Source organism: Pinus tabuliformis, chromosome Q, assembly GCF_031772625.1.
Source record: "Pinus tabuliformis cultivar Carrire ecotype Pingquan chromosome Q, CPIR1, whole genome shotgun sequence".
Classification (NCBI taxonomy): domain Eukaryota; kingdom Viridiplantae; phylum Streptophyta; class Pinopsida; order Pinales; family Pinaceae; genus Pinus; species Pinus tabuliformis.
Window position 1 is genome coordinate 634,424,933 of NC_142296.1, and position 13,698 is coordinate 634,438,630.

Sequence of the window (13,698 nt, forward strand, 5' to 3'; positions counted from 1 at the left end):
TTTGGGTCCTTGGTGACCTTCACCTTTCCTTTACGCAGAGGGATATACTCTAGCAACTTGGAGATGGGCTCCACACCCTCATCATCTATATCTTCAGCGCCCTCTTTGACCTCTAAATATACAACCTTCTCAGGTTGCTTATCCTTCATTTGTGCCTAGGTATCAGAGTGCTTTCTAGGTGACTTGCGCACTGGCACTTGCCTTTGTTGCTTGTCTTTCTTTGGCTTACAGATCTCGCGCACTGGTGTAGGCTTCATCCTAGTTGACCTTGATGCTACAGGCATAAGAGCCGAAGCCTCCATGCTCACAAATTCTGTAGCCGCTCCTTCGGAGGCAACAGTTCCTCCGATGCTTGCAGTCTCTACTGGTCCCGACATAGTTTTGTGAATAAATTGTTGGGTGTCCTCGGGTAGATTATCAAACACAGAGCTTGCGACCAAATCCTCGAAAAACTTGTGATTCATAAGCAACAGGCAGCACAACGCAAAAATTTCTAGATGACCACACGTAATTTATAGGAGATTTTGAATTCAAATTTGACCGTTCCCCCCAAAATCCAATGCTGAATTGGTGGAAAATCTCCAAATATATCAGGCTTAAATGTCACCCCCCTCTCCTCTTAACAGTCTCCTGGTTGTCAAATCATGAACAATGACACTAATGGTCATTTTCTGGCATTGTTGCGCGGTATCTCCCTCCATACCGCAGCTCCCTTCACGCCGCTTCTGGTATTGTGACATCACCCTTTTCTATGCAACTCCTCTGTCATGTAGCTCCCAAAATCAAGCAGTGTAGTTTATAGTCTCACGCTCCCTTGCAACTACCTGGAACACTAAGACTGTGCTACCGTCATTTACTCATTGGGAAAGATCTCTCTGTTCAGCTTTGCGAGTTGAACCGTGCCCCCATCTGTGATTTCTTTGATGACATATGTCCCCAACCAGTTCCTATGAAATTTTCTTGGAAATTTAGCGAACTTACTATCATATAATAAAACCAAGTCATTTACCTTGAATGTGCGCATCTTGATGTGTCGATTGTGCCATGCCTTTTCACGTTCCTTTTGTACTTGATGATGAAATTCAACCAAGAATATTTCCTCTTCGAGCTCCATCAACTACGCGAGCCATTCTTCTAAGGCTCTGTAGTCTGCCATCCCTATGAAGGCTACTATGCATAGAATAGGCACGATATATTCCATAGGCATCACAACTTCTGTGCCATATACCAATCGGAAAGGTGTCTAACCTGTTATTTTTTGCAAGCAGTCATGTACGCCCATAATATTGCTAGTATGCGCGCGTCCCAATCATTTCACTACGCTTTGCAAATATTTGTCAGTCCATTCTCCAATATCTTATTGAAGGCCTCTACTATCCCATGAGCTTGAGGATGATATGACGTACTGTTCTAATGATACACCTGGAACTATTATGTCAGTGCACTGATCGTTTCATGAAGGAAGTGGGTACCGCGATCACTCATCAATACCTTTGGGCAACTGAACCTGGTTAACACATATTCAAACAAGAACTTGGCTGTTGTTTCCCCTGTACATTCCTTCACAGGTTGTGCCTCCGCCCATCTAGTCAGATACTCTTTCATGGTAATGATATAACACGCACTTGTTTTCTTGCCTGGGGGTTGAATCGGTCACACAAAGTTGATTTCCCATTTCTCAAATGGTTGCAAGGACACTTGAGGATTTAATGATAGCTCATCCCTCCACGATGGTCTGCTCGTTCTCTGACATGCATCACATGCCCTACAATAGGCTTTAGAATCTTTATGCAGCGTAGGCCACCACAACCTAGCGCATGTTGAGAGATTTAATGGGTGTATTAATTCTCCTACATCTATATGTCAATTTGGGCTCCTAAACACGAGTTGTACTGCACTTTCTAAATTCATTTCTTGGTCAGATTTCTAAGGGTTTCCTTTATGAAATGAGTTAGCTGAATCTAGCACACAATTCATCAAATTCTAGCAAGCAGAATCAATAATCAAATTTTAACCTTCAAACATTTTATGAATCCGTATTTTAAAACTATTCTACTTAAATGAAATCCCACTCTGAATCACAAGATATATGCTAAGAAAAAACTTCCGATCCAAATACTTCATCAAATAATGAAAACCCTAAGAAACCCTAATTCTGTTACCTATGCTATTCTTGAATGGAAAGTTGCAAATTCTAATCTACTTCAAGCATATTCAAAAGGCAACTAATCTTGAAACTAGACTTTTCAAAGGTAGCTTCAAATCCTTAGGACTTTGTGACAAGCTTCACTCTTGGCAACAACTTAGAAGAATTTCCAGCTAAAAACCTATTTCAATCATCTTGCTGGTTTGACTAAGTCCAAGTCTAAATCCTATTCCGGAAATTAAGATGACACAATAACTTCAAAAATGATATCAAACCCTAGCTTAACAAAATACAATATTCTAGCATTCAATCATCATGAAAGGAAAACTTAACTAAGTGAAATACCAATTCTTCTTATCAAACCAATGAAAGCTTGTCTTCAAACTGATAAACCTATGTCACTCCAAACCTATACTTTGTTTCAAAATAATAGAAATTTGAGTTAAGGGTAATCTTATGCCTAATCCAATTAATCAAAGAAAGAAATGATCTATTCTGGAAGTTGATTTTTAATGCTTAACACATGCTCTGCAATTTATGAATAGAAAATCGAAAGTGGAATTAGCTATCTCAACGACTCAATTATCCCAATCAATTAACAAAGGTTACTACATTCATCGTTGATTCACTTTGAGAATAGAGAGTGCCTAAGAGAAATTAAAGAAATGCATTTTTTTTGAGATCGACTTGTAGAGACTATGCAATCCAATCAACTGTGGATGTTAATTAATCTACTTATTTGCCATATAACCAAATCCAATCTGATGAAAACTAGCTCACTCAGAAACCAAAACAAGATATGTCACAAATGTCAGAACACTGTTAAGTAAGAAAAATGAATTCAAAAGCTCTAGAAACAAATTAACACAATCAATCAACGATGTAAACTAAATTTAAATTCCTTTCAAAACAATTCAGAGAAATGAACTAAAACTTAAAGCAATCAAATCGACTACTAGCTATGAAATTAAATTGCCCAGTGGTGGTGGGCCCTTGCCACTATCGGGTATGAAACTTACAGTAAAATGGAGAGAATCAAATGACTATATCAAACATTTACAGCTCTTGCAAACACAATTTCTCCTTCAATGCAAAACCAAAGCCAAGATAATTTCCATTTGATAAAATTCGTAGAACAACAAAAGAGTTTAAATCCTTTTGGTATGTATGCATGTATCTATCCCATTCTACATTGTTTCTATAGGATTTATAATCCATTATACATATTACAATTTAGTAAAAATCAGATCATGGAGATGCCAATAGGATTTCCATTCTAATCCAGGCTTAGCAACCAACAGTTTGCCCTATAATTTCTAAATGATAAGACCGAATTTTGTTGTGGAAGCTAAAAGCTGGCTATGCATCGTTTAATCCGATGAGGCCATGTTGACCATCGTACTCATCCTTAAGTGCAAATCTTCAATTGTAATTTCCTAGAGTGAAATTCTAGATTGTTGCCTTAAGTGCAATTTCCTTTTCTGAGTGCAAAATTATCTTTTGATGCTGAAGTCCCGGGTCCTTGTGAGAGCGATATTCACATCTATCATCCATAATGACTAGTAAAAAAACAAGCACACATTCAACTACCTAATATTGATAATCAAAATGGCTAAAACAACACCATTTGTAATGCTTTTACCTTGGGTGGAAATTAGGTATAGTCTAGGCACAAGGAGGTCAATTTGACATGAAAAGAGTTCGATTGTAGTTTACAACAAGGCAAAAAGTAGTATGAAAAGTGTATGAGCAGAGACAAAAACGGGGTCCAACATATCCCCCACACTTGAGGTGATGCATGTCCTCATGCATCTCAAATCAAAAAGAGTCTGAAACACCTAAGTGTCTGGTAAAAGGCTAGTTTCCTTGACCAAGACTTCAAGTCCTCTTTTCACTGGCATTGAACATTTGGTGAACTGCTTGGCTAATTTTTGAGCATTGATCCTTTTTGTAGGATGAGTTTTGGCTGCTTTCCATGTCAAAAGTTGTCTATTCTTTCTCTTTAAGGCATCATTTTGAACGAAGAGTCTCAAGTTACTATTGCACAACTGAAAATTCACTCCTCTGACATAGTGAAAAAATACCTTAAATTTATGATCCTGATCTTTGAGTTTACTAATCCTTTTCTAGAGTCTGATCAACTTAATTCTTAGGTTATCCTCTTCTTCAAAAAGAGGTGTCCTTGCTGGAGCTGTTGGAGCCGTAGATTGTTGGGAAGGACTTCCTCCAGGCATCTGACTTACATTATGTTTAGGTGAAGAGAATTGTTGTTGTTGATTGGTTGAAGGCTGAGTGGAAGTATGTAAATCCTGAGCAATATCATCGGGAATTTGGGACTACAATGGAGGTGAAGGAGACTGAGGGAGAGATGATGGGGATTGAGAAATGAACTCTGGAGATGAGGTTACAAACACTTGTTGAGGACTGGCAGCTTGAAATGCAAATGAGGTGTGAGGAGGTTTATTCATGCTTCGAGTCCTTCTTCTACCTTGTATAGGAGTTTCTATAGTAGGAGCTGGAGTTTTGTGAGCAGGAAACAAGGTTCTCCTAACCTTGTTCTTGGGCTGGTGACTTTGTTGACTTGTTGAGGGAATTTCAACTGGCTCATTTTTGGAGGTTAAGGTCTCCCTTCCCCTCTTCTCCTTTTGCTTCTTTTCTAAATGTATATTTGAAGGCTCAACTACCTGGATAGAAGAGGGATCAGAAATTTTAAGATTCTTGGGAGGAGGTGACATAGAATGGGAAAGAGAAGTGGGGGAAGTAGGGGTGCTTTGTGAGGTAGGTGCAGGGGTTTCCCTCCTAGACTTCAAGGTTCTGCCCATAGGCCTTTATATCCACTTGACCTGTGTCTCTTCTCCTGGAAAGTTTTCTATGAGAAAGTCTTCCCAAAACTTCTTTCTCTTACTCAACTCAGCCACAATCAAAATAAAACTATGATGGTAGAGGGAAGTCTATGGTTTCTAACCCTCAGATTGCACTCCCCTAGCCATCTTGTGGAGGCTTAATTTTAAGAAATGCGGAATATTTATGGATCGGTCCTCTGTAAAATGCATCAAGAACCTGATATGATATAGAAAAATGATGCCATACCTCCCTTTTTAGGTTAAGAAACATTGTATCATAGTTAACAAGGGATTGCATTGATCCTGAATGTAGGTACACAAGACTCCTTTGGCCCAGCTTAGTGACTGATAAGCTGGTTTTAGAAACGTTGCACCATTGGGAATGTGTAATTGGCCGCCCTTGAAGAAATTCTCCCCACTTGAAGGTAGCCCTATTGCTTCACTGAGAGACTGCTTTGTGATCTTGAGTTGCAAGTTTCCAACTTTGGCTCTCTTTCCATCAAATGTTTGGGCAAAGGCCAAAGAAACTACATCGTTATACCCCTAAAACTTTTGGAGAAAAACTGTCCATCCCTTCTCTTCGATGACCGCCTTACAAGACTGATATTCAAGGGTCCGCGAGAACTGGCCAAATGTTAGCTCATGCTTATCTACTCCCATGGTGAAATTCTGAGTGCACCTGTAGAATGCGCTAGCATAGACAAGTGATCAACTAAACCAACGAACCGGATATATTATAGCAAATTTCACTCCAAAATTAGCACCCAATCGAATTACGAGACACCTTTGCGGTGAGAATAGTTTGTATGGAGTGACTGTGAATAAATAAGAATGGTGCAACAATTAAAAATCGAGAATGGAACTTAAGGTAATGCACTTAGAAAGGAACGTGCATTTCATAATTATGACATTAGTGATTAAAAATAAGGGAATGGAACATGTATTTCAAAATGGAGTCATGGGCATCAAGAGCAATAATGCACTGGCCACCTTCTGGAGTGAGAGGTTTCAATCGGTCATCATTACGCATCATACCTGTGATCAAAATCCAACAAAGGACCGTTGATCTGGAATAGACTCAATGTTGATCTCCACCAAAGACTGCTCATCTCATCATACTAACACCTGTGTGTATCTGAAGAATAATACCCTACGTCCAACCACAGATCGGTGTATGTTGTGCCCATCAATGAAAATCATGCTCGAATTATGATTATACGTGAGGAAAGGATAGGGATCATAATCATGAGGAAGCTGAAATGAAAGGTGGTTTAATCAAATCCAGGAATACGTTAGGAAGTGGGGGGTGAAAATAGGAATAGAGCCTGAATTTTTAGGAAATTAGGTAAAATACAATTACATTTGGTGAGCATTAGAATTATCCAAGACCAAACTAGGTAAGTTAAGTGCAATACCTGTGTCACTGTAATGATCTTGGGTATAGAAGATAGTGTGAACGCCTTCTAGATCCATTGGTTGAAACACGTCCCCTCATTGTGCAGAGAACAACGATTTTTGCAGTGAACTGAGAGATCCAACATCTGAGAAGACTTCTTGGTGCTTTAGCAACATAGTTTACATATATTTGAGAGACTGATATGTTTTTAAAAGATTGATGCTACTACTGTTAGGATTAGCACTTGAACATTCATATTATTACAAATATTGTAGAATCTTGAAACAAACTGATTCTCAGGAAAACTCTAGCCCAACATTAAGTACTTAAGAACAAAACTAGTTGAACATAGGAAATAGAACATAGATTTGTAGTTATTTTGACAGATTGGCATCAAATATGCTATGGGATAGCACTAGAACCTTGTCTATCATCTCATGGTTTTTGACCAGGCCTGAGATGACAACTGCCTAGGGCATTTCTTATTTAGGGAGCTGGAAATGTATGGAAAGAGAGCTCCAAGGGGGCTTATTTTCCGTAATTATTCCCTTGGGCCTGGAAAAGAACAATTTAATGCCCAAAGGACCCCTAAACGACCACTACTTTATTGTTTTAGCATGCCTAAAGTAGTTTGTGCTCGAGGAATTCATTTTTAGAGAGTTTGAATTTCCCATAGTAGACTACAGTGGGTTTCCTTTCTGTAAAAATTTCCTTGAGCTCGGAAAAGAACAATTCTATACTCAAGGAATCCATAGATGAATACTGGTCCATATCATTTTGCGAGCCTGGATCAGTCAATGCTTGGGAGATTCATGTTTATAAAGTCTGAAGGCCTCCAAAGAAGACTCCACAGATTCCTTTTCCATAAGTAATCCACCAGGCCTAGATAAAGGAATAAACTTGCTCCTGGTGAATTCGTCCTTTAATCTACATGGGCTGTGGGGAGAACCACTTGTAGATATGAAAAATAACAACCCACTCTCTCTCTCTCTCTCTCTCTCTATATATATATATATATATATATATATATATATATATATATATAATATGCATAATTAAATATAAAGAAATTAATCAACTAAACCAGCAAGGGGCTGGTCATTTGCATGAATCAGCTCCAACCGTGGATCCTTTCGTATTTCCTACAAAAACTAATCATGTGAAAGTGGTTTAAGATAAACTTTAAGCTGATGACCATTTACTACAAAAGAAGTCTTATCATCATTGATAGTACAAATACGAACTAAACCGTTATCAAAAACTTCAGTTACTTCATATGGTCCTAACCATCTGGTAGAAAATTTACCTTTAAAATGCTTAAACTTACTATCATATAGCAAGGCCCAATCACTTGGGCGAAAGACTTTCTTCTTGATAAATTTGTCGTGCCATCGAGCTCTTTGGTTTTGCACCAACGCAGTTCTATGGTAGGCATCTTATCGGATTTCGTCAAGTTCATTCAATTGCATTAGCCTCTGCTCTTGAGCCTCATTTAGATTCATGCCCAACTAGGTGGTAGTCCTAAATGTTTTTACTTGGAACTCAATGGGAAAGAGCACTTTTTACCATAGACTAACTCATAAGGTGTGTGTCCTGTCACATTTCTCCAAGTGATTTGGTAAGCTCATAGTGCGTCTAGTATCTTATCCACCCAATCCATATGATGCAGTTGAATAGTTTCTAAAGGATGGATTCCAAAACTTTGTTCGTGGACTCCACTTTCTCGTTAGCCTAGGGGTGGTAAGGAGTCAATTTGTGATGCTTAATTTGATACTGCTCCGTGAGTGCCTTGACCAATTCTACTATTGCCTTTTAAGTGGCATCATAAAATGATTTAGCCTCCACCCACTTGGTGATGTAGTCAGTGCACACCAAGATATATTTTTTCTTCTTTGACATTGGGGAGATGGGCCCTACGAAGTCCAATGCCCACTTCTCAAAAGGTTCAATGGCGATTTGTGGTTGAAGAGGCATTTCATCGGAGGCAACTGGTCTCCCCATCCATTGGCAAGCATCACAACTCAAAACAAACTTCTTGGCGTCTTTAAAAAGTGTAGGCCAATAGTATCTAGTACAAAGAACTTTGTATGCAGTCCTTTTATCGGAAAAATGGCCACCACAAGGCTCGTTGTGACTGGCTCTTAGCACATCATACATTTCATCTTCCCGCACACATTGCCTCATAATCAAGTTTGGACCGGTATAAAATAGATCCCCTTTGATCCAAGAGAAATTAGCACTATACTGCACTATATTATGTTTTTCTCGAGCCGACATGTTTTGAGGTAGTTTCCCTGATACCAGATAATTGGCGACATCAATGAACCAAGGAGTAATAGTAGAAATGGAAAATAATGCTTCATCTAGAAATTCATTAGGCACTGGTGTTGGCATGCTTCCCTGCACAATGTTCAAACGAGATAAGAAGTCAGCTACCAAGTTATCCCTTCCAGGCCTATCAATTACAGTTATATTGAATTCTTGTAAAAGAAACAACCATATTGTTATCCTACCATTAGTAATATGTTTATTCATTAAAAATCTAACAACAAAATGATAGATATGGTCAAATGTCTCATAATCGGTAATATAATGCCTAAACTTTCCTATAGCATGCACAAATGATAACAGCTCTTTTTCAGTAACCGTATAATTTAATTCAGCGGGAAAAAGATTTTTGCTGACAAAATAAATAACATAGGGAATGTTATCCTCCCTCCAAGACCGCTCCCAATGCAGTATTTGAAGCATCTGTACAAATATGAAAAGGTAAGGACCAATTTGGCCCTCTCAATACTGGATCAGTGGACAACTTTTCCTTTAGTACTTGAAAATCTTGTTGAAAGTCAACATTCCATATGAAGTCAGCATCTTTAGTTAACAATTTAAATAATGGTGCTACAATTCTAGTGAAATTCTCAATAAATCATCGATAATAACCTGCATGCCCTAGAAAACTTCTTACCTCTTTTTGTGAACTAAGAATAGGGATATGCAAGATTACCTCGAATTTTGTTCGATCAACTTGAATTCCTTCTAATGACACATGATGGCCTAAAACAATCCCCTTAGTTTGCATCATCTTACATTTATCACTACTAAGGGCTAAATCAGCTTCTTGACAACGAATCAATACTTTCTCTAGATTTTCCAAAGCCTATGAAAAGTCATCTCCATAAACTGTGAAGTCGTCCATATAGACCTCCACACAGTCATGGATCAAATAAGAGAAAATGGCAAGTACAACTCTCTAAAAAGTGGCGGGGGCATTACAAAGACCAAAGGGAAGGACTCTATATGCATAAGTACCCCAAGGGCATGTAAAAGTAGTATTTTCTTGGTCTTCTTCGGCTATTTGTATTTGATTGTAACCGTTGTACCCATCTAGAAAAGAAAAATACCTCTTACCTGAAAGCGTATCGAGGACCTGATCAATGAAGGGCAGTGGAAAATAGTCACGCAATGTGGCCTTGTTTAATTCTCTATAGTTAACGCAGATACGCCACTTGCTGTTCTTCTTTGGAACCACTACTAGAGGTGACACCCACCTACTGTCAGAAATGGGGTAAATGAAATCTGCAGCCAAAAGTTTTTGAAGTTCATCTTTGACAATGTATTTTAATGTTGGGTTCATACACCTTTGTGGTTTCCAAATAGGTCTCATTTCTTCATTTGTATAGATAGGGTGGATGCAAGTGTCTGGATGTATGCTCCTCATGTCTAAGTAATCCCAGGCAAATTCTACAATTTGTTCGCGAATCATTCTCATCAACTGCTGCTTTTGTTCTGCAGTCAATCCTGTGTGTAAGATTTTTCCTTCAAAAATTTCTACAGGTTTTGTGGTGGGTTCATGGCTTTCCTCCATTGCTGGAAAAGAGGCGAAGACAGCTGGATGGCAAGTCTCCTAAAACTCACCACTAAACACATGTTGATAACCATTAAAAGAGATTGGATCACTGATACAAGAGATATCACCTAAAAAATGCTACAAAACATGTTCGTCAGAATGCCCCTGGAGACCTCTGCACTGATCTAATGACAACAAAAGAAACATACAATCTTCATCTCCATATGGGTTTTCGAGCCATAATGGTACTTCAGTAGCTGTTTGGGAAGGGGGAAAAATACACAAGGTTTGGTTGTGGGGACCATTAGAAATAATCATTTCTCTGTTTCTACATCCTATGACGGCATCAACAGCTGCCAACCATGGTCGTCCTCGAACCATGGGGTGTCTGGGCCTAGAGGTTTTTGGAGAAATGACCACAAAATTTATGGGATATTTCCAAGAGTAAATAGTGACTACTATGTCCTCTAAGGTTCCCATTGGTTTGACGACGGATTTTTCTGCCATTTCTAAAAGGATAGGGGTGGATTTAAGTCTAGGTAGCTGTAACGATGTCATTGTTTCATAGGTCATTGCATTTATTGTTGCTCCTAGATCCACGAGGGTATTTGGCAGAAGTAATCCATTTCTCTCAATGGTGATAATGGGATTCCCAGGGTCATTGTAATTCACAGGCAAGTCGGAAATCATAGTGGACATTTGGCTTATGATTTTGACATTATGATTCTTATGCCCCTTTCTCCCCGCTTTCTTAATGCAGAGATAATTGATAGTTTTGGTGTAATTGGGAATGTCTCTAATTGCTTGTAAAATTGGAATTTTAATGCAGACATTTCTTAGCTCATTTTCCAAATCATATTAAAGCGGGACCTCTTCTTTCTTTACAATCAGTGTTTCATTTGATTCTTCTTTCTGTGGTTGTTGTTGTTTTTCATTTTGCAAATGGTTTTCAGATGATGTGGAAGGAATCTCTTCTTAGATAACAACAACTGATTTTCCTTTGTTAATTGTCTTTCCTGATCGTAATTGGATTTCATTCATAAGAATGGCAGTGATCTGTATGTAGGAAAAGGTTGAATATCAATATTTTGCATAGGTTGAGGTAGCCTATTATGACCATGGTTAGGTACAGGTTGCACAGGAAACAGTGTATGTCGGGGTGGGTTCAAGGTAGAAAGTGCCTGCGAAGATGATGTGTTAGTAGGTGCAGGTAACAAATGATGTAAGGAGGTGGTGGCAGCGTGGGTTGTTGATAACTGTTGGGGTTATACCCTTGTTGATAGGATTGCATGGTTAGATTATATGAGGTACTTGGCATATTTGGGTAAGGTGCATAGAATTGGGTCTAGGGTTGATAGGTGTTGGTATAGGGGTTTGTCCTCCAATTCTAGCTCTAGGCAGTGTTTTGTGGTTGCAGTATAGCCCAGGGAGGATAAGATGCTTGGAAGGTCCACGATTGAGTCTGACCATAACTTTAGTAATTTGGATTTGGAAACATATTCTGATTCTAGACTCTCCAGATAGGTCTTTTGGTGGCTTGAGATTGGTCAATGGCTTCAACATTCCCTTTGTAGATAGCCCAAAGGACAAGAAGTGGTGGGAACTTCTCGGTTGGGTGTTCTAGAGTGCAGATTCCACAAATATCAATGGAATTTAAAGGACATTCCCTATCTGTATATTTGTGCCTACAGTTGGAACAAAAGACTTCCATGGCTACGTTTTCGACCTCTTGTTTTTGTTTGATTTTCATATTGTCTAGCTGGTCACTAATTGTGTTGAGTATATCAGTTTTAAAGTTTTCTAACAAGTTTCCCAGTTCAACTCTCATAACAACATTAGCCACAGTTTTCTTTGTCACATAGTCTTTGGAATTATCTTTAAGTTAGCGAAGCTTTTTGCCTACTTTAGCTTGGCTCCTAGAATAGGTACGACAAAGCTCAAAAACTTCAGCAAATGGCTTCTTATAGATGTCCCCACTGCTAAGAAGGTTTAATGTTTCAATGCAGTCATCCCTCAGCCCTTTTAGGAACACAATTTTGACAGTCTTTTCGTCTAAGTTTGACCCATGAGATTTGTGAAAATTGTATAGGAATTGTTCAAGATACTCCTCTAGGTTTTCATCTTCTGTTTGTTGCATCCTAAGGATATCATTGATGTCCCTACTTTTACAAAAATCTTGATACTTTTTAAGGAAGACTGATTTCATGTCATCCCATGAGTATATAGTGTGTTCCCCTAGACTCATGAACCATCTAAGGGTTGCATCTTTTAAAGTGGTGGGAAACAATTTAAGTTTATGTGCATCCTCATAATAATTATAACTGTGACACAAAATATCGAATTCAAAAAGAAATGCATCGGGATCTTCAGATGATTTACTGTAGAATAGCGGAAGAGATGCCATTGGGATGTTTTTCATGTTGATGTCGTGAGTCACATCTAGGATAGGGAATCTGAAGGTAGTCTCTTCGTCATCTTCCTCTGGTCCTCCTCTTGGGCCTTCCGGGTTATTCCCTCCAAAGAAGTTAACATTGCGTCGAGGGCCTTCTCCCTCTCCATGGTGTTCTTCATTGTTTTTGTTCTCCCTGTCGTGGTGGTCCATATCTGCGACAAGCACCCGAAGAGGTTTGTTGATTATAGTATGGACATGAGGTACTTGTTACACTAAAATTTGTCACCATGACTATTTGCAGTCAGTATGGCTCCATCAACAACCATACTGTCCTCCTTGGCAAGTCTTATACCTCTGCTCCTCATGTCAAACTCCAAAAAAGAGAGAAAGTCTTTAAAAGTCAATATAACTCTGGTTACGCAGTTTCTCCTACCCTTACCTGCGTGTACGCACCTCAAATACATAATACCTGCGTACTTGTACGCTCTGTCTGTAAAGGGGTGGGTGCGTACTCCTGTAAAGGTCAAAAGGCGCAAGTTTTACTTCAAAAAAGTTACTTGTGGTCGATTCTAGAGCATTCTAGAAGATGGTTTGACGTGTATTGAGCGCCTCCAGATGGTTCATGCATCCCAATGAAAGAAGAACTTATCCCATGAAGAGGGGAGCTATCCCATTGAAAGAGGGGCTTATCCCATTGATGGTGGACCTGATTAACTTCCTCCAAAGCATTATAAATACAGGCATTGGGCCAGAGGGAGGGGAGGTTGAAAGCTGAACATTCCTAAGGGTAGATGCTGCTGAAATTAGGACTCCCTTTTAGAGCTTGAGAGGAGAGATTCCAATCCTTTCTTAGCTTCATTTGGAAGTGGGTGAGCTAATCAAAGTAAAGGAGAACTCTTGCTGGACCCTGGGAGGGACCTGCACAACACCAAGGTACTGGTTGTAATGGTTTCTTTTGTTTCCAATTAATGCAATTAAGTTCATTTTTCTCAACAAGTTGTTATATATAATTTGTTTCATAAACTCCTTGGTCTTTATGATGAATATGTTTTATTATATGAGTTATTCAGGTGC